General features: G+C 47.3%; 1 protein-coding gene and 1 pseudogene across 2 annotated transcripts in view; one reads left to right on the top strand and one right to left on the bottom strand.

The window, feature by feature from the left end:
* The window catches only part of ARHGAP32 (Rho GTPase activating protein 32), a 481492-nt gene that overhangs the window by 173730 nt on the left and 283564 nt on the right, over positions 1-24198 (top strand). The gene's annotated exons all lie outside the window — the stretch shown is intronic.
* Positions 19528-24198, bottom strand: part of LOC115844881 (membrane protein BRI3 pseudogene) — an 8166-nt pseudogene continuing 3495 nt past the window's right edge.

Genomic DNA, 24198 nt, shown 5'->3' with positions numbered 1-24198 from the left:
TGAAATTAAAATGGAATCCTTTTTCTTTGACATTTAAACTCAATAACTGTAGCGTCAGATTTAGTTCAGAAGTTGCCATTTCGAAGACTTTTTAAGCACTGGACTATGGGCGAGGGGAAGGTTCTCTCGGCACCCCTCTCTTCCCCGCCACACCCCCAGGCCTTTCCTCTTGGCCTCCTGGCTGGGATGACCTCCCCAGGCACCCCTGCTCCTATTTCCTCTTTGACTTTTCGGGATCCCTTCCCTTTCCCCATTTCTCCGCCCACGATAACTCCCAACTCGGCTTTGCCTCTCCCACAAAACTCCAACTCCCCAGATAGTTCTCCATCCTATTCTCATCAAAACTCAGCCTCCCTGTCCTGCATTTCCCCAGGGCTGCATTTCTGTGAATCTGCACTCTATTGTGGTGGCCTCTTAACAAATCTAAGTGCTCTGCGGGTTCCTCCATCAGTCCGTAGAAAAAGAAAGCAGAAGGCAAAGGAGGAGATTACACCCAGCTACTCTGCCTAGGTGAGCCTGCCCCAAAGCCTGGAGGGCAATTCCTGGCACTCAACTTAAAAGGGTTATTAATAAGCAGGAGTGGGGCTTCCCTGGTGGCGTAGTGGTTGGGAGTCCGCCTGCCGATGCAGGGGACACGGGTTCGTGCCCCGGTCCGGGAAGATCCCACATGCCGCGGAGCGGCTGGGTCCGTGAGCCATGGCCGCTGAGCCTGCGCGTCCGGAGCCTGTGCTCCGCAACGGGAGAGGCCACAGCAGTGAGAGGCCCGCGTAATGCAAAAAAGAAAAAAAAAAAAAAATAAGCAGGAGTGGTTTCAGGGGAGAATACTCAGACATATGCTCATAAATATGAACAAATATTCAAAGAGAGTCACCCAGGCAATGAGCACTAAGAAAGCTTGTCATGTAAGAGAAAATTCAAGGAATTAGAAATGTTTAACATGGAGAAGAAGAGACTTAGAATATCAAATATCACACAGGAAGAGGTATTTGATTTGCAGTTTTGACCCCAGAGGGCGAAGTAGGAAGAATATTTGAAAGTAATAGAAAGGCAGATTTCAATTCCATGTAAGAAAAATCTCCTAAAAAGTTAATAAGTGCCTGTTAGTGGAATTGAAACAGGAGGGAAGGGCGCAGGGTGCAACATTTAAAAGAATGACGTAGCCATAGCACACGACAAAAACTGGTTAGAACCAACTAGGTCCAAGATGGTGGAAGATTCAACTTCCAGCGGACCTTGAGCCTCGTTATATGTTCGCTGTAATGCATTAGCTACTGACACACCTACCAACGCCGTGACAGTTCCGAGGCCAACCCTAAAAGGCCAAAAGGTGGGCGGTGGCCCAATTCCTGGAAATCCCGCCCCTTCCCCAAAATAGTTGGAATAATCCTCCCACTCATTAGCCTATGAAATTACCCAGCCCATAAAAGCTAACCACGCCATATTTGGGGGCCTCTCGCCTTCTGAGATGGCCCACACTGTCTGTGGAGTGTCTTCCTCCCAAGGCCGTTCTTGCCTTTTGAGAAGGATCGCATTCTGTCTATGGAATATGCATCTCTCTAAATAAATCCACTTCTTACCTATCACTTTGTCTCTCGCTGAATTCTCTCTGCGATGAGACATAAAGAACCTGAGCTTCATTAAGTCCTGAGGCCAGATATGTGATCCCAATTAGAAGACAGTGGGCTCAAGTCCCAATCTGAATTTTGGCTGGTTTCGAGTGCCGACCAGCGCATTCGAGGCCCGTCTGAGTTGTGCAGTTCCAGCATGGGCTAGTCTGTGAGGTCAGAAACTTGCCCTGTGCTGCAGATAATCACATAGAGTTAACCGGTCACATTGAGGGATTATTTTTGAAGAGGGAAATGTGTTCAATAACCATTCATTGAATACTTTCTATGGTCAAGTACTGGGCTAGCTTCTGAGGATGTAAAGCTGAGTATGGTATGGTCTCAGTCGGGTAGGAAAGTAATATCAACAAGTAACAGCGCCACAAGTAATTCATATGCCACTGGAGAACAGAATGATAGCCCACTCACTTCTCTTTTTTTTTTTGAAGGTATATAAACTTTTTTTGGCTGCGTTGGGTCTTCGTTGTTGCGAGCAGGCTTTCTCTAGTTGCGGTGAGCGGGGGCCACTCTTCGTTGTGGTGCGTGAGCTTCTCACTGCAGTGGCTTCTCTTGTTGCAGAGCACGGGCTCTGGGTGCGTGGGCTTCAGTAGTTGTGGCACGCGGGCTCAGTAGTTGTGGCTCGCAGGCTCTAGAGCGCCGGTTCAGTAGTTGTGGCTCACGGGGCTTAGTTGCTCTGCGGCATGTGGGATCTTCCCAGACCAGGGCTCAAACCTGTGTCCCCTGCGTTGGCAGGCGGATTCCCAACCACTGCGCCACCGGGGAAGTCCCCCACTTACTTTTTATATACTAAAGTTATTTCAGTACCAATCCCCACCTACCTAAATTCCAGAAATAAGCCTCCTTTAAAGTGTCTCTCCGGTTATTTCTCAGTCTCCTAGGATAAAGCCTTCTTATCTGGCCAACCAGGAAAAGGAGGCTTAAGAACTGAAAACCATGGCAATCCTTGCAGAGCAAGCTCCGGAATTACAGTCACAGCTGGAGGGGGAAGCTTGCTGGGGAACTGGTGTGGGATTGGAGGCTACTGGATGCGGCCAAATCAGCATATTGGAGGGTGGAAAAAAGAGCTTCAGAACTTAGTGGCTGAGTAGATGCAGTTTTGACCTGGAACTGGGCTTGGTACCTGAATCCCAACCCCAAAGAACCTGGTTTGCCCAGAAAATTGGGCCAAGAATCTTGGAATCACAGGGGAGAGGTGTGGACAGGAGAGAGGCACTTGAATGTGGTGAGCTTTGTGTAGCAGACGGTTTCCAAGCCAAAGGTCTGTTTAACCCTCAAATTCCTCCCTTTTACGAACACTTCTTAATGGCCAACCAAGCAGAAATGTGCTGATGACACCGACCTGCTGAGGAAGGAAAAGAGAGCAGACCACGTCTGAAGGTCTGAGACAGAAGAGGACCAAACTCTAACTGCAGATGGCAGCCCGGCCAGGAGCCCAGGTCCGGGAGCTTGCCCCGTGGGTGGCTCCTCACAGCTCTGTCATGTGAGTTAACAACCAGATTTTCAGGAGAATCCCCTGGTGGATTTTCTTTATGCATGAGAGTGACTTGCCCGGACTTAGGGAAGTGGAACCGGCCTGGGCAGTCCATTTTCAGTTCCTGAATCTCAATGGCTAACACAGTCTCGTGGCCTCTGGCCGTCCCTGAATCACTCTCACCTGCACCTACTCACATCACAACCCAAACGTGAACCTGCAAAGTCAGCATCGCCTCTGCTGGTACGATTTCCCTTTCCAGTCCAGACACGTCTCCTGGGTCAAGATGCCGACCCAGGACAGATGGGATTCCTTCTGGCAGAAGTAGCCTGAGGCTCCTTAGCGATCCTGAGGGGGGATCTCATTTTACTGTTGCCGTGCAAACAGGATGCCACCTAATTCAAGCACAACAGAATAATATGTCTCACGGAAATGCCAAGAAGTCCTTGAGGGGGGAGAATAGCCTTGAATCTGGAGAAAAGGAAAAATTGTAATAATAATACTACCCCCAAAGAAACCACTTAGAGAAGTCAGATGATTTTCTAACACAGAGAGGCCGAAGTAAAACACCATGACCTAGAATGGATGCCAAAAGGAGGTCCCTTGAAAGAGTCAATATTGTAACATTAATATCCAGATGGCTCTCTCTAGGGCAAGCAAACTCTGTTGGAGAAGGAAGCGTGTAGGAGGCAGGGTGAGAAAGGCAGCTTCACACCAGGCACGGAAAGGGAAATATACATTTCATTTTAAGCTGTCCTCCCGGGCTCCCCACTGCTTGAGCCCACCAGCGAACAGAGGAAGGCAAAACAGTAACATTCTGGGCTCTGTGTGTGTGTCCTTTTCTCTCTGAACTGTTTGTACGGTTCACACACGTACCAGGGCAGTGGATTCCAGAGGGGTCCTGCCCAACAGAGGCTGTTCTTCGAGATGTTCATCTGTGTTATTGCTGGGGGAGGAGGGGGAGGGATGTCCTGTGATCAAACTATTTCAGAAGTACTGGCTTTATCAACATTTTAACTATTTGTTTACTGCAGAGTTCTTAGACTGATTTAACCTGACAGCGTACATCATGACTTTTCAAACAGGGAAATACGTGACATTTCTCAAATTTAGATGAACAGGTGCTTTTCGTGTCATGGAGTGTTTCTGGATCTAGTGTTCTAGAAAATGCTGCTGTGGAAATTTTCAGAAGCAGTTCTCTTCCCCTGTATCTGATCTGCCATTCAGTCTCGAGATCTGTCTCGCAGCCGCCCCACCCCCATACCTTGATCCCAGCAGCAGCCTCCTGGCTGGGCAGCCCGGGGCAGGTTCTTCAACCCAAATTCTATCCGGTACACTCCCCATCGCCTTATCTGACCAAGCCCAGCCTAACTCCTCCATCTGCCTTTGAGAGTCCACACAATCTGCACCAATTTACCTTTACTCTTACCCAAAATAAGAACGAATATTTCTTGAGTGCTACGTGCACAGAACTATTCTCAGTTTACTTCTAGTGGCTCGTGCAATTCCTGCCCCATCCTGCCCCCGCCACGACCTCTTTTAAAACCTGACAAATGGGAAAACCCAGATACAGAGGAGTTAGTGAACCAAGGTAGGAAACTCTGCAATCCAGCTGCCGGACCAAGGCTTACGCACAGCCACGAGCTGCTTGTGTCTGCATCCACCTGCCTGTCTCTGCGTCTCAGGAAGCCTTCCCAGCTGGAGGGCCCTCTCTCCCGGGCCTCGTTCCATTGCATAGGATGGATGAAACTGGGTCCGACCTTGGAGGCTCTAGTTAAGCCCTGTTGAGGAGTCGGGACTTTGTCCTGAGGTCAACGCGGAACCATCAGAGGATTTAGGGAGGTGTGTGACAGCATTCAATCTGTACTGTGGATGGCTCGCTCTGGAGAAAGAGGAGAAAATAGACTGGGCTGTTTGACAAAATTAGGGAAAGCTAGAGAATAAGGCTAACACACACAGCCTGTAAATGAATGAATCATTCTCTCAGCCCCATGCGTGCCCGGTCTCATCGCCCCCATTTCATCAGTGAAGACACTAAGGTATAGAGCAATCGAGGAACTTGCCTCACGTTACCCAGCTAGAAAGTGCTAAAACCAGGATTTGAGCCGAAACTGTTTATTACTAAAGAGATCCTCTCTTACTAGTTCCCAAGTGAGCCTTACTGCCTCTCCTGACAGTTTTTATACTATTCCTTAAACTTTTCTCCGTGCTCACAATATTCTGAAACTGTTTTTAAGTGGACAGGAAGGGGGCAGGTTGGCTGCAGTGAACCTGCAAGAAGCTGCTGCAGGTGACCCCTCGGGATGCCCTCATGAGGTCCTGAACTCGGGCAGAGGCCGGGAAGATGCAGACGAGTGGACAGACTTGAGAACAGACCAGGAGGGAGACCCCACAGGGACTGAGGTTGAACGAGGTGTGAGAAGAAGGGAAGGAGAAGAAAGAATCAACCTCAGTGGTCAGGCTGGAAAATTGGGGGCCTCTCAGCTCTCAGTGCCTTGTGCAGGGGTCACTAAAGCAGCCTCCTGGCAGGGTCACCTGGCTCCCCGTTCTTCAACCGAAATTCTACTCTGGATGGCCAGTAGGCACATGAACAGATGCTCAACATCACTAATCATTAGAGAAATGCAAATCAAAACTACAGTGAGGTATCACCTCACACCGGTCAGAATGGCCATCATCAAAAAGTCTACAAATAACAAATGCTGGAGAGGGTGTGGAGAAAAGGGAACCCTCCTACACTGTTGGTGGGAATGTAAGTTGATACAGCCACTATGGAGAACAGTATGGAGGTTCCTCAGAGAACTAAAAATAGAACTACCATATGATCCAGCAATCCCACTACTGGGCATATACCCGGACCAAACTATAATTCAAAAAGATACATGAACCCTTATGTTCATAGCAGCACTATTCACAACAGACAAGACATGGAAACAACCTAAATGTCCACGGATGGATGAATGGATACAGAAGATGTGGTACATATCTTGATGTGGTACAAAATACAATGGAATATTACTCAGCCATAAAAAAGAATGAAATAATGCCATTTGCAGCAACATAATTGCAACTAGAGATTATCATACTAAGTGAAGTAAGTCAGAAAGAGAAAGACAAATACCATATGATACCGCTTATATGCAGAATCTAAAGTACAGCACAAATGAACCTATCTACAAAACAGGAACAGACTCACAGGCATAGAGAACAGACTTGTGGTTGCCAAGGGGTGGAGGCAGGGAAGGACTGGGAGTTTGGGATTAGCAGGTGCAAACTATTATATATAAGATGGACAAACAACAAGGTCCTACTGTATAGCACAGGGAACTATATTTAATATCCAGTGATAAACCATAATGGAAAAGAATATTAAAAAGAGAATGTCTCTCTGTGTATAACCGAGTCGCTTTGCTGTACAGCAGAGATGAGCACCACATTGTAAATCAGCTATACTGCAATTAAAAAATATATATATATATATATCACACACACACAAAGAAATTGTATTCTGCACGCAACTGACAGCCTTTTCTTTACCAAATATGAATCAACTATGAGTATTTACAATGTGTCCCCTTATTATTTTTCTTTTTAACAGAAACCGAAATTACCAGGAGGCCTATATTGTATGCCATGCACAGTGCTAGCAGTTAGAGAGGATGTGTGGAGACATGGATAAAAGTACTAAAAAAAAAAAAAAAAATCTGCTCTATTGATAGCCTAGCAGGTCCATGGGAGACATGGTTGCCTACTTACGACTTGAAGGAAAAGGGAGTTTTCTCTGCCCCCCAAATATCTCCTTACTGTTGCCTGAAATCCTCCATTTGAGTCCATAGAACCTCCACACAGGAGACCTTGGAGCTCATGGTATCAAATATTCTAATTATTCATATGAGGAGACGGGACCCAGAGAGATTATGGGATTTGTCCAGCATCACCCAGATTGGTACTGGACCCAGATTTAGAGTACCTGAATTCCCTTGATGTTCTCTCTCTAGAATCTTCTTGGATAATGGAAGGAGAGGCAATATTTTGACATTCCCAGGACCTTGGAGTGAATTCCTGAGAGGCTTTCCTCTGTTCCCAAAAGAAAGTTTGCACAGGAAACGGCTTAAGAGGCCACCGATGTTTCACCAGAAGAATTCCTTTCTCCACAGCAAGCAGCTAGGATGGTGCTTCTGGTTCTTCGCCAGGTTGCGAAGGGACATTGCCCTCGGGGACACCACTGATCCCTCTACTCAACCGTTTGGGGACAGTCTGCAGGCCTCCTTTAAAAGCCTAGGAGTCCAGCTATGCCTTTGCCCAAGCAGATGGGCCCCAGTCCTGGAATCATAAATCTTTAGCAAGGAGGGATCTCTATCTAGCCCAGATCCCTGCCTGGAGATAAGATTTTATTATCCCTAATTTTGCAGATAAGGGCCTGAATCCCAGAGAGGTTAACCGACTTGCCCAAGGTCATATCTCGAGTAATTAGAACAGTCACTTAAGGCTATTACCTACTTAGAATCCTATAGTGGCATAGAATGTCAGTGCTGAAAGTGATCTTAGAAGTACAGGGACCATATTTGCAGAACCCAAAACTAGGACATTCAGTCTGGCAAACCCAAGTGTACTTACAGGGACAGCGAACAGATTATTTGAATTGGTGATGCCCCAGAAAAGAGGGATTTATGGCTGTGGTTCTCAGAGATCATCCAGTCCAATCCCCTTCATTTCACAGTGAAGGCAACTGTAACCCGAAGAGGCTCAGTGACTTGCCGGAGGTCCGTAGGCAGAAATGTTTGCTGTTTTCTCAACTCTGAAGGTTGAGTCAACAGGGTGTGGGTGGGAGGAATAAAGAAGGGGCTGTTGTTGCAGGCAGCTTGCCCTCCAGTGGACTGATCTGACTCCACAGTGCCTGCTTTAATCCAGAGTGGGTGTGGCTGTCCCCTACACACCAGAGAAATAACATTCGAAGCCAGATAAATCTTGGGGTCTTGAGCTCTTCCAGACCTAGGCAGCTAGGCCGAAAGGGATCTGGAAAACTAAAAGTCCTTTTCCTTCAGGGGGTGGCATTCTGTGGAAAGGAGATGTTATTTTCTGGGGTTTCCTTTGTTTTTTCCTCCCAGAAACAAGATGTTAAAATGACAAGATATAAAATAATCACTCCTCTGGCTTTCTAAATTCTGGTGTAAATCAAAGAAACAAGTCAAGTTGACAAGTATTTAATAAGGATCTGCATAAGCCCTGTCATGAGCTAGGCACTATAAATATGTATTATTAAATCTTCAATTTGCCCCTAACTCTTGCCTCGTGCACTGTGTGACCTCATTTTATATTTAGTAGGAGAAAAGCAGACCAAAAAACCAGCTCAAGGGCTCAGGGTGAGTCCATTCCCAGACAGTTCCTCTGGCCTGGAGGCCCCCAATCTCTAGACCGACACTCCTTCCCATATTAAAAGTGCATTTCATCGTGTCCTTTTAACACTGTGGAGTCCAAATTAGGACTCCAAGTAGCAGATGGACTCCTTCCAAGAGTATGCCTAAGCTCTCCTCTATGCAAAAGCAGAACTACTCTGCTGATGGAGAAATTGCTTCCCGGAAAACCAGTTTCCTCCTTATTGTCCTACAGGCTGCTGGGAGACACCCCGCTGTGTAGGATGGGGCTCCCGGCTCGTTTATTCCTCCCCCCCAACCCCAGAAAGAGGAATTGCCGCAAACACACGCCACTCAGACTGAGATTTAGGAGACAATTTTGAATGGGAGCTGTGTTCCCACTCCCCAGTTTAGAAATTGTTTTCTTGATGCTTATTTCCCAGTGTTCCAGTTGCTTTGCACCCTCCGAAGCCCTGGAGCCAGCTTTCTCAAAGCGTCACCGCCCTCGATCCACCCGCTATTGTCGGGGTTCAACAAGTATTTCATTCATTACTTCGTTCATTCATTTCCTATGAATTTGTTTCCAAAGAACCGTAACCTGCCATTCAAGCCCACCCTCTATTCCACTGGCAAAGAGTCAAGACGGAGGTGAATGGCCGGCCTCCACAATGGGCTCCCCAACTCTGTCCAAATGAGAGCACGTTTCCTTGTCCACCATTCACCCCAGCCTTCAATCCTGCCTTGGTGAAACCAAATGACGGTGAACTTGAGAAGAGCTAATAAAAACCTGATCTCCCAGATAGCAGCTTCTTTAATTATTTAAAGAAAGGGACAGTCGGTTTAAAAACCCTTCCTGTTCCAGTTCTTTTGTTAAAACTTCTGTTAGAGTCAGTGACAGGTTGCGGAGCTGAGAGCCGGAAGGGGCTGGCCCTGGGGAGGGGGTCCAGCAGGAAAGATGCTTTCTGGATGTAAAGGAAGCGTGATGCAAAAGACCCTTTGTTTACAGGGCAGTTATGCACACGGTTTCTCTGACAACCAAAAATGCCAGCGAGGACACCTTATGTATTTTAAAGAGCAGATTGGAGAAGGCCAAGAGAACAGTCAAGTGTAACTTCTATGGGAACTTGCTGGTTCCTGTGAATATAACAGAGGAAGCATGACCTTTGGAAGCAGGTTTAAGGACTGGCTCTGCCACTGACTAGTTGTGTGACATGGGATGGGTTATTTAACTTCTGTAACCTTCAGTTGCCTCACCTATAAAACAGACATCATAACAGCTACTCTATAGAGGTGATTTGAGGATGAGATGGGAAACGGCTTAGGGCGCACCTGATTCATAGTAAAGGCACCGTAAACGTTATCTTAATCATGAATAGGGCACTCTGTGAATTGGGAAGAAAGAAAGTCAACAGAGTGACTAAGTGGACTGTTCTAACACTGTTTCTGGGGGATTTGTTTCCTTGCTGGACTTCGTACCCTGGAATATGCATTTGAATTCCTCACCCAAATTTAATAAATATGTACTTCATAAGGATGAGACACTTCATTCAGTGGAAACTCTGGGTCTTTCAATCTGAGGTCACAAAAGGAAATGCAGATGGAGAGCTGGACAGTCACAGGCTTTCTCAGTAGATGCGGGGAGCCTGGAGTCAGTTGCTGTTCCTTCCTTAAAAGATGAAGTACCAGCCAGGGGGAATAGGGGAGAGGGCTGGTGGGAGGGTACAGACTAAGGAACCAGGAACAGGAGAATAAGCAAGGAGAGGGAGAAAACAGAAGCCTGCTTACCAGTCGAATCAATAGCCGCCTTCCTCGTCTCTTTCCTGAGCTTTATGGCTGCAGTGGACTCATGTCAGCAACGCTTATGACAGCCCCTGCCTGGTCAAGGCAAAGTCCAGATACTGTAGAAAGTGACGGGAGGATGAATTTTACTTACTAACACCATGTGCGAGGCACCTTTCTAAGAACTGTATAAACATGAACTTAGTTAATCTTCAAAAAACTCACAAAGATGGGTATTTTATTATCCCTATTTTACAGCTGAGGAAACTGAAGCCTGCCTGTCATCGCGACATTTATTAAGTATTTACGACGTGGCAGGGTCTTGATGTATCTTAAACATAGTCCTCAGGACCCTATAAAATGGAGTTATTATTATTCCGTTTATTATTACTCGTCTTTTACAGATGAAGAGCTGAAGTTCACGGAGGCCCAGGGCCTTGCTTGCAGTCACGCAGACACTAAGTGGTCGGATTGCACCGCTCCACACACCCCCTGCACCTCCAGGACACGCTTGCTATCCTCAGGAGGCTCAGATGAGACCAGGGATGACGACTCCATCTAAGACAGACACAAGCGCCATCAAAGTGTAGCAAGAATGTCCTAAATCCTATCCTTCCCTTTCCCCTCACCACCGCCTTGTAGGATTGAAGCCCCCGTCTTGCTGTGGGAGGCGGGGGTGGGGAATGGAAATAATCAGACTTACAGAAAACCTTGAAGTGAGATTCTCTCTCCTCCTCCCAAAATTGCCCTCTGTCCTGGAAGTTTAATGACAGACATTCCATTCTGTTGCTGTCACCACTGTGACCCCAGCCTCTCGCTCCCCACCCCAGGCTTTCTCTGCCCTTACTCATCCTTTATCCCGAAGTCCACGAGATTAAAAAGTAATCATCTGGGGCTTCCCTGGTGGCACAGTGGTTAAGGATCTGCCTGCCAATGCAAGGGACACGAGTTCGAGCCCTGGTCCGGGAAGATCCCACATGCCGTGGAGCAACTAAGCCCGTGCGCCACGACTACTGAGTCTGTGCTCTAGAGCCCGCGAGCCACAACTACTGAGCCTGTGTGCCACAACTACTGAAGCCCGTGCGCCTACAGCCTGTGCTCCACAACAAGAGAAGCCACCGCAATGAGATGCCCGCGCACCGCAAAGAAAAGTAGCCCCTGCTCGCCGCAACTAGAGAAAGCCCGCGTGCAGCAACAAAGACCCAACGCAGCCAAAAATAAATTAATAAAATAAATTAATTTGTTAAAAAATAATCATCATCATCATCTGGCCACGAGCTGCAACTAAGGAGCCTGACAGCCGCAACTAAAGAGCACCCCTGCCATAACCAAGACCTGGAGCAACCAAATAAATAAAATAAATAAGTATTAAAAAAATAATCATTTGGGAAGGGAAGGGATCTCAATGAGGCAAGAGAGCCAGGAGGAGAGCGATGGCTGGGAAGGGTGAGAGGGTGGGGAGCCAGGGACCCCGAGGTGGGGCTCAGAGGTGCGTTCCCTGCGAGACAGCCAACCCAAGGAAGGTGAGGCCACAGCTCACGCTCTGTGGGCAAACTGCAGCCCAGCTTCCAGAGCTGGAGCTGGGGACCTGCACTGGCAGGTGCCTTCTCCAAGGCAGAATGCTCCTCAGTTATGAGGCAGGAAGGGTGAGAGGACGGCCAGGGTCTAGGTTGGGCGGTGGTACCTCTCGCACTCTCCTCCCTCACACAGTAACTAGAGGTCCCACGTTCGGCCCATGCTGCTTGCAAACCTCGCCCTTTGTCCATTCCGCAGGGGCTGAGGCAAACCTGGCCCAGCAGGTTGGCGCTGGGGCGGAGCCCTGAGACTGACCTGACCCAGGGCAGTTGTTACCCAAAACAGCCAGAGCGCAACCATAAATCACGCCTCACCTGCTGTTTACACTCCCTTCCCCCAACGCAGGCGCTTGGGTCCTTCTGGGTGGGACTGGGAGGCGGAGCCTCTTAGCCAAGGCTTGGGGAGGATGAATTCAGACGATGGGAAGAAAGATGGCACACAGCAGAAGGTGGGGCGTTGGCAGGGAGTAACCAGTCTGGGACAATTGCCTAGAATAAACACTATTGTCTGCCACAGGCTTTTCTGTGCCAGCCAGGGCCTGCTGAGCTGACCATGCTTAAAGGGTCAGTTGCCATGTTCACAGAGGCAAGCTGAGATCAGTCCTGGAGGAGCTGATGGTCGCAGTGAAGCTGAGGGCAGGGGCTCGTGGCTGCAGGAAGAGTCGGGAGATGGGGAGGGAGTCACAAGGCAGAGCGTGGTCCAGGAGGAAGACTAGGAGTCAGGCTTGGTGACAGATCATTCTGACCCCAGGCTGGCGGCCTGGCGTCATCTCGGATTGTTCCATTTAAAAGAATGAGACACGACCAGAAACCTGGCAGCCTCTCTAGATGTTTGAGGCTGGACTTGCCATGTGCCCGCTGCTTTCTCGTGCCTGGGAATTCACATGCTTCTCTGTTTGCCCCTGTGATCCCTCCCAGCTTTCATCCTCCTCCCAAGTGCTCTTCTTTTCTATCACAGGAAACTTGCATCCTCCTATTCTTTTTTTTTTAAAAATAAATTTATTTATTTATTTTTGGCTGCATTGGGTCTTCGTTGCTGCACGCGGGCTTCTCATTGTGGTGGCTTCTCTTGTTGCGGAGCACAGGCTTCAGGCATGCGGGCTTCAGTAGTTGTGGTGTGTGGGCTCAGTAGTTGTGGCTCACGGGCTCCAGAGCTCAGGCTCAGCAGTTGTGGCTCATGGGTTTAGCTGCCCCGCGGCACGTGGGATCCTCCCGGACCAGGCCTCGAACCCGTGTCCCCTGCATTGGCAGGCGGACTCCCAACCACTGCGCCACCAGGGAAGCCCTGCATCCTTCTATTCTTATCTTCATTCCTCTGAAACCCAAACTGTGAAGACGAAAGATTTAACCATATTAAAATCCACCCTTTACCCTCATTTTGCCCACAGTGATGTAATCCATCTCCTACTTCCTGAGGGAGGATTTATGGCCTCCTTCTCCCTCTCCTTGAGTGTTGGGAAACTATGACCTGGATTCAAGACCCATTGACGATGGTGCTGTGCTTACCTGGAAAGTGATTTGCAGGAAATAGCCATCCTGATCCGAATAGGGACTGGTTGGTCTTCTGGCAAACTGGTCCCACCTCATCCCCGCCCCACCCTGAGGATATTTTAATTCAGGACCAGTAACAAGGATGTTCTCGAGCAAAGAGGTTTCTTAACCACAGTCAGTCAGGTGGGAGTTCATGTGGAGGAAAGAGGGTGTTCTCTAAGGGAGAACCAAGGAGATCTATCTGTATCGTAAGAGAGTAAGGCAGAGAGAAAGCAAGACAGGAAGAACGGAAGAAAGAAAGAAAGAGAGAGGAAGGGAGGGAAGGAAGGAAAGAAGGGACGGAGGGAGGGAAGGAAGAAGGAAAGGAAGAAAAGGAAGGAAGGAAAGAAAGAAAAATGAGAGAGGAAATGGGGAAGGATAAAGAGTAAACACAGAGTAATAAAGCAGGGGTAGTTGGGTGCCACACAATTCTAACTTGTCTGCCTGTTTTCAAGTTACAGCTTTCACCTGAGAGGTTGTTCCAGATGAACAGGAACTATACAGGGCAGAAGAAAATCATGGGGGCAGGGCTTGGGGGGAGAGCATGGTCAGAACAGTGGGGTTATACTTCCTTTTACTTATTTCCAGCCAAAGAACAATCAGTAAAACCCTCGATGTTTCCTTTCAGGAAATATGTAGGACTTGCTCTGTTTCAGCTTCTTCTTTGCATCTCTTCATGGGAAAGGCGGCCTGAATGAATGTTCCTGTCTTCCTTGAAGGCAAGGGCCCACCTGCCTAGCCTAATATATCGCATACAAGCAATGAATGAACATTTCTAACTTGAAGACTGCCTGGCTCGCTGGGCTCCTTTAATTTGGCTTCACAGTAGCCTCTGTTATGACATTCCCTGGCAGATGCTCTCAGACACCTTAGCCATGTCTAATCTGGAAGCTGGTGACAGAAGGAGTAACACGCTCCTCATTAAACCTCTTTGCACTTTCCCACCTACCAGGGTAGGTACCACCAGCCCAGAGGCCAGCGCCAAGGCGCCAAAAGCAACTTCAGAGTTTTTGCCTAAGTGCTGGCAGAAGCAGCTTCCCAAAGGACCTACGTGCTGGTTATCGTACGAAAGTTCTGCGCTAAAAGGAGGAAACTAAATATGGTGTCTGATGCCCCAAAAGGCTCTTGGAAAAGTTTTTGCTGCCAGAAATGGGTCTTTTCTTGAGGACGGTACTCAGCCAATCAGAGTTTTTTCTGATGATGTAATGCTCTGCCAACAAGTTTTATTGGTGGGAAAGCTCTTGGGTGTTTTGAGGGTGTAGAGTTTCCACTGCAGCTCAGGGAAAATCGTCTGTGGCTTCCTTTAAGGTTCTACAGAGTTCCATTGTGCTTATATTTCCAACCAAGCTGAGTTTGTATTTGGCACTTGTTAAAAATTTGGGAAATTGAGAAACTTTCCTTTTTCTATGATGTCAAAAGCTGCTGATTTCTCAGTGGTTGCTATTTCCCTGGACACACCTTCGGCAGAGGGCTTAGGAAGTTGCCCAGCAGAGAATCAGTATATGACAGTGGGTAGAAAATGATGTCACCACAAGTTAGGTTGTAGAAAGGCATCTTTTGGTTGGAGAGGACATTCGTGAGCAGGCTGTACGTGAATATATTCCCATCTGATGAATTTGCAGGCATGCACGTGCCTCAAGTCCGCTCTGCGCAGAGATGCAGCACTAAAAATAGCTCAAAGCTCATTTCCCTCCTTTCCAATGTGTTGTCTCCAGCTCTCCTAGACAGAGCCCCTGCTGTCTGCCAGCCTGGGCTGGAATTAGCACATCAGTGTCTATGCTGGAGGCTGATACTCTACAGTTTACCTTGAGCAGCTGTGGAGTTCCTTGGTTACCTGCATCCAGGAGACTGGGAGCGCCCACCCTTAACCACAGGTTAAAAGGATGTCACCGACAGATTCACTGTCTCTGTTATTTCAGACAGCAGGCTGTTCCTGCCACTACCACCTCTCCACGAGGTCCCAGCCTGTCCCCCCGGGATAATCGGCTCCACCCTCACCTCATCCGGGAAAGCTCAGAGGAGCTCCACCTTGCTTCACCCTCCCCACCCTTCAGTCAATTCCCTCTCCCAGCTTTTATCCTTGTCACCCCCCTTCCCAAATACGTGACACTTAATTACGATGTGTCAAGCTGTGTTAGTGACTCATGAGTATGTTTATGTATCTCAGCTCTTCAAGCTTCTGTGTACTGACTATATTACTCCCCACCCCACCGTAACATAGTAGAAACAGTGCTGGGCTTGGACTTGAATGCCCTGGGAATAAGAACTGGGATAATAATACTTATATTATTATTATGTAGGGATTTGGTAAAATTAAATGAGATGATATATACTTAACACATGAGAGGAGCTTGGTAAATAATAGTTGAATCTGAATCCTAGAATGTAAACTCTATAGGAATTCTCCATATATATATATATATTTCCCCCAATGCCTAGTCTCTCTGAGGATAGAGACATTTAATAAATACCAGCTGGCATACCCTGATTTTTATCTTATTTATTTATTTATTTATGGCCAAGCCGAGCGGCCTGTGGGATTCTAGTTCCCCAAGCAGGGATTGAACCCAGGCCCTTGGCAGTGAAATCGTGGCGTCCTAACCACTGGACCACCAGGGAATTCCCATACCTTAATTTTTAGGATACCTTTTTGGATCAGTCATCCTTTGCAACTGGGTGATTTGGGGCATCAACAAATTACAATGACAATGAGTTAACACCATTTGATAATTAAGCATCTGTATCCAATGGTCCCCATAGTTTGGGAAGGGGAAGAGGTGGCATATTCAGGACCAAGGCAAGCAAAACTGCAGTAAGCACATTGTGATGCACTTACTTGTCATGACAAAGGACCTTTTTCTCCAACTACTTCCTCCTCCTCTTCTGATCCATTCTTACTTTCAGCTGACACTCAGCTAATTAATTCCTACGGAGGTGTTAAGAGATAAGGCATGAGTGATAAGGCATTAGTTGATAAAGGCTTGAGAACCCAGCCTGACTTGTTTTGCTAGACCTCCTATCACACCTGCAAAGTGGCTTCTAAAACATGAAAATCTTTTGCAGTCTCAAAGGAAACATTTTTCTCGGGGTCATAGCGGAGGGAGGGGCAGTGAGACATGTTGATCCCTAAGGCCTGCCATGTGTGGCAGCTCAGAGGCAGAGGGAGGTTTTCTCAGCCAGGAATGGTAGGTGAGACCGTGCCCCCTAACCTGTCCCTTCTGGCCCTTCCGGGCATCCCTTACTTGCTGCCAGGAGGCCAAATCACACTGACTCAGTTTACTGGGCTTCTCTCTGCCTCGCAATCACCTCAATTCTCAGCAGCTTCTGGAAGGGTTACTTTCAGAAATCTGACCATTCCAGACAAGCCCCGCCCACTGCTCTTACTCCTGGAGTCCCAGCCGGGGACACTTTTTCTGAAAGGCTGCCTGGTCTTGCACATGGTTCTCATTCACTTAGCAGGGTCCCTGCATGACCCTGGGGTGAGATGCCCTCGGCACCTTATTCGTATCACACTAATGCAAAGTTGCTGGATGGGTAGATACCCACACGCACCTCATTTTTCGATTACATTGGGTCATTTAAACATTGCTTTCTTTGGTCCTCACTAGAACCACATGAGAATTTGGAATCTTTGATTCTTAATCCAGAGCTTTCCTTCCACACCGTGCTGTCCTGAGCACTCAAGCCCAGGCATTCATGCACGATAGATACATTCAGCTAAAGAAGTAAAAAAAACCAAACAAACAAAAAAGCTAACTTTTTAAAAAAAGGTTATCTGTGTCTTAAAATATCTTTCAAGGAGACAAAACACGGGATTTTCACTCAAGGTATTCAATAAACCAATAGCAGTAGCTTGGTAAATAATGGTAACTCGGCCAGTCTAAGTGTTTCCTCCCACCCTACTTCTCTGTGTCAGTAACTGGTGATACCTAGCCACGTGGACGTTGTTGTTGGGTGAGTGGAAGAACCTACCTACAAGGTGAATAACCTCTTTACAAGGCTGTCTCGGAAAAGCTTTTCTGAATTGTTGGGCAAGTTCTGTTAGTAGATATGCATCCAGCCTCACCAAACCTGCTTTGATTCAGGTACTGATGCCTTCTATCCATGGGCCCAACTCTACTCCATCCCGAAGCCAATGCAGACCAAGTCAGGCAGGAGAGAAGCTGCCTCATCTATAGATCTTTCTGTCCTACCCCTTTATCAGAAGTGAAGCTCTGGGCAACCATATACCCTCAAAGCTGCGGTCTCCCTTTCTCCTTTATCCTTGCCTACGATGACTATTTTCCTTGCTTTCCACATAGGTATTCTAGTTCTCCTTCTCGGGTGGCACTTGTTGTGAAGCCCTGTCCCTTAGTAGGACCCCAGTCACAGTCTCTCTTGCTAGAACCTTTTGGGGAGCTGGACCCTCCTCTCACCATCCCCAGCTGCTTGCTGGGGTCCTGATCCAACCAATCAGTTCACCTGGAGTCACTGCTGCCTTCCTGATGTCAGCCATCTTTCCCCACTGTCTCCACAGTCTGCCCCAGTCTATGTCTGGAATGATGTCTGATTCAGCCTTCAGTTTTCCATGTAGCCCTGGTCCCTAATTTAGACTGTGGGCTCTTCTTGTAGGCCAGGGTACTGCTGAGTTGGTTTCTGTTGTCTGTCTTACCCATGTCCCTTTAAATCAAACTGATGACGAGTCGCAACCTGCAGTTTCTTGAGAGTATGAACCAAATGGTAGGGCACATTTGAAGGGAGTTGCTCAAATTCCACTTCCATCCCCACCCCACATTCTTGGCTTTTTATTCCGACATTAATTCCCACCTTGGGCACTGCCCAGATCTGGCAGTCTTCCTAACTTTTTCCATCCTACTTGGACCAGCTCTCCTCCCCAGTTTCTAGCCAGCTCACGCTTCTGCCTGGTATTTCCATGGTCTACGAGGAGAGGTCCATGTTCTACCTCCTAGTCCCTCAGAAATCCTCATTCTTTCTCCTGGCCAGCCCTTTCCCGTCTCAGTCCTGTCTTCCCTCTCTCCACTCGGACTACAGTTGAGACTTAACTTTATGCATTAAAGAGCTAGGAGGGGGAAGAGGACACCTTTGGTCTTGGCCTCATCTTTTCCCAGTTTCCTCCCCCTTCCTCACAGCCGAGGCCATTGTTGACTATTTTAAAAACTGTAGTACGCAACCATTTATCCTGTTGTGTGTGTACTTTTAAAAATCAGTTTTAAAGTCAATTATTTACTTGTCATGCTTTAAATTTTGGGTTTTGGATGAGAAAAACGTAATCACTGTATGTGTATGTGCTCACTTAGTATACCCCATAGACTCCCCCAATTTCCCCCAATTTCCCAGCCTCCCTTGCAGGTAGGTAAGGGCTATGCGCAAGCTCTGACAGGTCAACTAGAAGTGGAAATGTTTTCTCTACCTCTCCTTTCCCCTGCATTGACCTTGAGACCTGCAAGCTGAGATGGATCCCTGAGCCACACGTGATGGACAGATGTCCCCACTGACCCACACATGCATAAGATATCCACCTCTGGTGCGTTAAGGCACTGAGATTTTAGGGTTTTGTTTGTCATCACAGCATAACCTGACATCGCTCTGACTCAGGCAAGTGTGGAGGTTTATTCCTGCCACCACCTAAGAATTGCCTTTATTTTTCGGCCGAGCAGCATGTGGGATCATAGTTCCCCAACCAGGGATCGAACCCGTGTCCCCTGCATTGGAAGCGTCGAGTCTTGACCACTGGACCACCAGGGAAGTCCCAAGAATTGCTTTTTAAACAACTTAAAATGTATATAAATCATATGTGTTGATCATGGAAAATTAGAAAATACAAATAAACAGAATAAAAGAAAATAAAAATCATCTATAATCCTACTAGCCAGAGATAAAAACTGGTAACATTTTGGTGTCCGTAGCTCCTGTTTGTTCTAAGTCTATATAAATATGTATTTATTTATTATACTGGAATCTTTTTTTGTTTTTTGACAATGGGATGGATCTCATTTATTTAAAACACTATTTCTCACCTTTCTCAAATGGAAGACTGTGAAAAATAAAAGCAGTGCTTTACTGAGCTGTCGTTGACCTGGGAGCAGTGCCGTGCGCGTCCACACTCCCGACCGCTGTGCCCTCAGCTCCTCCTGGCAGTGCCCAGTCCCACCTCACTTTACAGAACAGTCCTGAAGCTGAATCCCATAAAGCTATTGTACACGACATTTACATTAGAAAAAGAGAGCTGGGTGTGGGGAAACCAGGTGTGCTGTTCCCTTTAAGTAAAGTTTGCTCCACAGTTGGGCCATCTTCGCTTCCTCAAGGCAAAACAGCAGATGAACCCAAAGGGGCACAAGACGATGGCCAGGAAGATGCCCAGGAAGGTGAAGGAGTCCTCCAGAGCCCCGACCCCGCAGACAGGGCAGCCTCCAACGACAACGATGGAACTGGCACGGTGCCGGCTGACATTTCGACTGTGGATGTTGCAGACCCTGGGGTGGTGATGGGGTAACCCTGTGACGAGGCAGGGGGAGGGCGGCCGCGGGGAGGGCGCCGTAGCGGTGCGGGCCGCACGCTTAGTCGCCCTGGCCGGCCTCCAGGTGGTAGGCGGGCGGCCGCTCGGGCAGCAGGGGCTTGTGGTCCAGGGCGGGCGGCTCCCGCTCGCGCTCGGGCTCGGCTCCGGCTCGGACTCGCGGGGACGCCAAGACGCCCGGCGGCGGGTCTGGGCCCCCTGGAGGCGGGCGCCGCGGGCTTCCCCCGCCGCGCCTCCCCACGCCTGGAATCTACTTTTTCACTTGACAAAATATCCTGCAGATTTCCCCAAAGCAATACATGTGATTCTAGAACACACTCTTTAATCATTGGGGAGCTTTGCATTATGGCTGTATCATAATTTACATACTGCTGGAGTCTTATCTTCCTCTGCCTAAACTGCTTTCAGTAACATTGCTGCTCCTTTTCCACGTATTTTATCCCTTACTTCCCTTCCCACTCCCAGAATGACTCTTAATCATCTACATTTATAGAATGCAAATGAGACCTTCCAAAAACTAAAGTGGCCGTGAAATTCACAAGGTGATATTTTCCGATGGGGAAGGAAGAAGCAAAGTTTTTGCAACGTATTTATCCTTTTGATTATTATTTTTGTCATTATTATTCTTATTTGCTTGGGAAACCTTAGTTTTTATTCTCTGAGTAGTAACAAATGACTTGGAGGGGACAAAGGAGATGTCAGGATGGGTAGCAAGACGAAGCCATTTAAGTTAGGGTTAGGTGTGGCTGCAAGAAAAAAAGCCACAACAAACTCAAAACTAACAGTAGCTTAAATGAGCAGAAGTTTATGTCACTCTTACATAAAAGTCTGGGGACTTCCCTGGCAGTGGGAAGACTTCACGCTTCCACTGCGGGGGAGCATGAGTTTGATCCCTGGTCAGGGAACTAAGATCCCGCGTGCCGCGTGGTGTAGCCAAAAGGAAAAAATTTAAAATAAAAAAGGAAAAGTCAGGAGGTAGGCACTCCGATACAGTACTCCATGGAGTATCAAAACCCAGACTTCTTCTACTTGCTCTCCTAAACATTTTCTTCTACTCCCGAATTCACCTCACAAGGTTCACATGGTTGCTTTAACTCTAGCCATTACATCGACATTCCATCCAGAGGGGAGGATATGAAAACATGGAGAAGAAAATGTCATTCTTTTAAAATGCACTGTTTTTGGAAATTGAACATGTCATGTCTGCTTAGTCACTTGGCCACCTATGGATGTGTGAGAAGCTGGGAAATATAGTCTTTATCCTCAGTGTTCATGGGCCCAGATAAAAATCAAGAATGCTATTGCTGGGACTTCCCTGGCGGTCCATTGCTTAGGATTCTGTGCTCTCACTGCCGAGGGCCCGGGTTCAATCCCTGGTCGGGGAGCTAAGATCCCACAAGCCTCACAGCGTGTCCAAAAAAAAAAAAAAGGATGTTATTGCTATAGAAGAAGGAGAGAATGGATATTGGGGCACAATCAGATATCTCTGCCATGAGACCCACCAGACGATTAATAAATGTCAAAATTTTTCTAAAGTAAATTATTTAATTATACGTAGTTTAATTGAAAGTAACTATAAAACTAGTCCTTCGTGGAGGAGGATCAAACTCAAGGAAAATATCAATTACATTAACAGTCAAATGTAATCAAACTCTCGCCATGAACAGATGGGCTAAGTAAATACACATTCAGTACTTTAATCCCTGCTGGATTTCTGAAATCAGCCAGCTCCCTCTGAAGGAACATGTGTTAAAGGAAAGAAAAACGGATATCCCTTGAGCATCTTCATCAGCACCTGGTTTCATCAGAATGGGGCTCTATAATCCATCAGGAGCTGAGAGCTGCAGATTCCATGGCACACCCAGATCCAATTCCCAAATCTCTTGGGTAAAGGAAGTGAGAAGAGTAGGCTATATGGAGAGAGGAAGAAAGCTAGTCGCCTTGACAACCCAGTGACTTTGCTCCTGCTGCTTCAACTGTCTAGAATCTCTTGTCCCTTCTCTACAGGAAGAAATGCTGCTTTTCTTTCTCAGCGTTTAAGGTACCATTCAAATATTTATTTGCTTCCCATGATACTTGTTCCCTGACTCTTTAATTTTGGGACCCACTCAATCATCCATTCGGCCAATACTGAGAAGTCTATCACATGCCAGGAGCGGTACTTGGCACCGGGTGGGGGGACTCACTAGTCAGTTAGACGAGCCTGTGCCTTCAAGCCACATATAGCACCAATTAGGATGGCTAGCCTAGCGCTCCCCCAGTGTGCTAAGCTAACTGTCTAAACAAAGGATGGAGAGCTTCTGCAGAGCAGAAACCTGGTGTTTTAATTGACAAATACTTACAGAGAACTATGTGCCAGCCACTGTTCTGTTCTGTGTGCATTAAGTATATTGATTCTTTCAAGTCATATAGCAATCCCATGAGTTATAGTCTCATTATTACCTTATTTCGCAGATAATGAAACTGAAGCATAGAGAGGTTAAGTGTGCCCAAGGTCACACAGGTAATAAGCAGTGAAGCTAAGGTAAACGCACATTCAGTGCTTTACTGTGAGTCTGGCTCTAGTGTACATGCTTCACTAATATGCCATGTTTTATAATGATTCATGCTACCTGAATTCCTAGTATTTACTAGGATGCCTGGAACATAGTAGATATTCAGTAAACATATGTTGAATAGAAATGAGCCAGCTAGGGCTTCCCTGGTGGCGCAGTGGTTGAGAGTCCGCCTGCCGATGCAGGGGACGCAGGTTCGTGCCCCCGTCCGGGAAGATCCCACATGCCACGGAGTGGCTGGGCCCGTGAGCCATGGCCGCTGAGCCTGCGCGTCTAGAGCCTGTGCTCCGCAACGGGAGAGGCCACAACAGTGAGAGGCCCGCGTACCGCAAAAAAAAAAAAAAAAAAAAAAAAGGAATGAGCCAGCTGCTTGACATTGGGCAAGTTATCCTCTCTGAAACACAACTTCTACAAAGAAGAAATTGGACTGGGAGATCTCTAAGGTTCCTTGAAACTCTCAATTTGTTCCCTGTTCACATACTAGGTAACTTAGGTGTGGCAGAGCTCTTGAGGGATCATCAGACAGAGTCCTAGGGTTCAGTCTGATTTCATCTACAGCAGGCAGGTGGGAATTCCTTCAGTTGACTGCGTTTTTCAGGATGTCCCACCTTTTTGAGTCTGAGGAGTAGACGATTTATAGGTTCTGTGAATGGCATACTGTAGCAGGATAAATAGGATATCTAAAAAGTTCCTTCATTGGGTGCAAAAGTAAACACTTTCCTCTTGCACGGACAGTAGTTTTGTAACAGAGAATGTTTTGGTCACACTTCACTTCGATTTCAAGCGGCCTTGGATTATATTCTGAACTCTATGGATTCGTGATAGAGGGAACACTGTAACGCTTCTCAGACCTCTAATCTTTGTAAATGTGGCTACAAACAACGCATTATCCCCGATAATAGACTGCTCTGACTTACCTTTTCAGATTACACATTGTGCCCCAAAGACCTAAGGGTACACTGCCAGACCTTTGGCCAAAGACCAGCAAAATCCCCATCCTCTGACCAAATGCCAGCTTCAGTCACTGTACTTTGGCTGGTCTTCTCCCCCCTGCAGCGTCAGCTGGCCTGCACATTTCCCTTCCCCACTCAGCTCCTGCTGCCTGGTAATCACTGAATTGGCAGGACTGCCGACTCTGGTGAGTAATGGTCAGACAGGGGCAGTGCACTGGGCTAAGACTGACTGTATGGGAGAACATTGGTGGTCATGAGCTTCCCTAAGCCTCCATCAACAGTCATATTATTTTCTCTGTGGAGTAGGACCGTGTGCCCTTGCACTTGAGGACCTAATGTACCCCGACTGGTTTCGACTATTTGCTTGACTCTGAAAGCCTCTGACGTAACACTTTATTGTTTTGCTGAGGCAGGAATTGAACGCACACCCTGTGAGATTGGTATGAAGTTCAGAGTGAGTCTCTTTGCCAGTTAGTGTTAGTCAAACACCTAACAGCTGGGCATGACTCCTTTTAGGCATCTAAGATTTGATCTCCATTAATTTTCCTGACAACCCAGTGAGATTCTTCTTACTATTACCCCAGTTTTACGCATGAGAGAATTATATGTTCTAGTGCTAATCATACATTTAAAAATTCTTGGAGGTCTAAGAGTGTCTCCTTCCCCCAGAGGGAGGAGAGGTAAGGGCAAACGTTTTGTGGGTTAAGGGGCGAGTTCCTAGCACACACCATTGTATGGAGGCTCTGCTCTTCATTGATGGATGAATTTCTTCCCTTCATCCCCAGTCTCTATTTTTATTCCTTTCCTCCATGAGTTCTTGTAAATAATGTAGTGTTTTGTATG

The sequence above is a fragment of the Globicephala melas genome, chromosome 8 (assembly GCF_963455315.2).
Source record: "Globicephala melas chromosome 8, mGloMel1.2, whole genome shotgun sequence".
Lineage (NCBI taxonomy): Eukaryota > Metazoa > Chordata > Mammalia > Artiodactyla > Delphinidae > Globicephala > Globicephala melas.
This window is presented reverse-complemented; position numbering and strand designations above follow the sequence as displayed.